The sequence below is a fragment of the Dictyostelium purpureum genome (assembly GCF_000190715.1).
Source record: "Dictyostelium purpureum unplaced genomic scaffold DICPUscaffold_70, whole genome shotgun sequence".
Classification (NCBI taxonomy): Eukaryota; Evosea; class Eumycetozoa; order Dictyosteliales; family Dictyosteliaceae; genus Dictyostelium; species Dictyostelium purpureum.
The window spans coordinates 9,235-11,294 of NW_003519407.1; positions in this window are offsets into that span (position 1 = coordinate 9,235).

Genomic DNA, 2,060 nt, shown 5'->3' on the forward strand with positions numbered 1-2,060 from the left:
TTTTTTTTGGGGGGGGGGGGGGGGGTTTAAAAAAAAATTTTTTGGGGGGGGGGAAAAAAAAAAAAAAATTTTTTTTTTTTCCAAAAGCCCCGGGAATAAAAAAAAACCACCCCCATTTCCCCCAAAAAAAAAAATTTTTTTTGGGGGGGGGGGTATTTAAACCCCCCGGGTTTTTTAAAAAACATTAAAAATTTTTTTTTTTTTGGGGGGGGGGAAAAGGGGGTTTTTTTTTTTTTTTTTAAAAAGGAAAAACAAAGGAGGGGGAAAAAAAAAAAAAAAAAAAAAAAAAAAAAAAAAAAAAAAAAAAAAAAAAAAAAAAAAAAAAAAAAAAATGGTGTATTAAAGAAATGGTGTAATAAAAAAATAAATAAAAAAATAAATAAAAAAATAAATAAAAAAAATTAGTATCAATGAAGATAAATAATATGTTAATAAAATATTATTATTGCTTACCTTTTCTTTATTTTATGAGGTAAATAAAAAAACTATTTCTTTAACCCTTTGTATGTCAGTCTGTATGAATCTAAAAGGCTTTTCTAGCTAGCCCTTTTTCAAAGCGCTTGACTTGATTCTTCTCTTCTTATTAACTACTGAGTATTCTCTGTTTCACAATAATAGATTTTTTTTTTTATTATTTTATTATTTAAAAAATTATTTGTTAAATAGAAAAGTGTTAATATAAATTTTTAAATGAAAAAACTATAATAAAAAAAAAAAGAAAAAAAAAGAAAAAAAAAGAAATATCTTTTTATTTTGAGAAATATAAAAAAAAAAAAAAATTAAAAAAAAATAATTATTTAAATTATAAGAAAATAAAAAAAATTTATTTTAAAAAAAATAAAATTTTTTTTTTTTTTTTAATATATTTTAAATGTGCACTATCAACATTTGGTTGAAAAAATTAATAATAAGAGATATCTTGATATGAATAAATAAAAAAAATAAAAAGAACGCCATAAGGGTTTTTTTTCCCTTTTTTTTTCATTCCAATTTTATTTGAAAATAGCTTTAATAAAAAATACCAAAAATAATATTACTTTTTATATACTTTTTTAATATCTAGATAGTATTTATTAAAGAATATAGTTGAAATTGAAAAAAATAAAAAAATAAAAAAATAAAAAAATAAAAAAAAATAAAATTGAAATAGATAAATGGAATATAAAATAAATAAAAGAGAAAAAAAAAAAATATTATTGTCACCAAATAAAAAAAAAATAATAAAATAAAATAAAAAAAAAAATAAAAAAATAAAAAAAAGAAATAGTGGTTTATAGATTATGTTATTTCAGTATTGCTGAGGTGTGTATGAGAAAGAGTACACTTACATTTAAACTATTAGATTTTTGGGTATAAAATTATTTAATTGATTTATTTGTGAGGTATATGAATTAATAATAATAATAATAATAATAATAATAATAATAATAAAAAAAAAAAAAAATTTTAAATATTAAAAAAAAAATATTAAAATATATTATTTTGTTTTTATTGTGGGTTGGCTCTCTGTAGTGAGTCAGATGTTGTGGTGTGGTGGTATGTTATTGGGATTATAAATTTACTATCAAATTTATATCATAAATAAATAAAATAAAAAAAAAAAAATTAAATTAATAAAAAATAAAATAAAATGAAAATTTATTTATGGTGATGAGAAGCAATAAGAATAAGGAAAGCTTTGTTTTTCTATTTATTTTATGGTGGGGGGGTATGTGTTAATACACAATTTAATTTAAACGTACTAATGAGGAAAAATTGAGGGTTTTTTTTTTTTTTATGACAGTATAAAATAAATTAAAAAAAAAATAAAAAAAATAGAGTTTATTTTCAAAAATAAAAAAATATTTCTTTATATGGAAAATAGAGTTATTATGATTTTTTAATATCAAAAAAAAAAAAAAAAAAAAAACAATTTTTACTTTTATTTTAATAATTTTGATATTAAAACCCAAATTTTTTTTTTCCCCCTTTCCCTGGGGGAAAGGTTAGAAAAGGACAATCTAAATTTTTTTTTTCAAAATTCTAAAAAATCCCTTTTTTAAAATTTATTTAAAAATTAA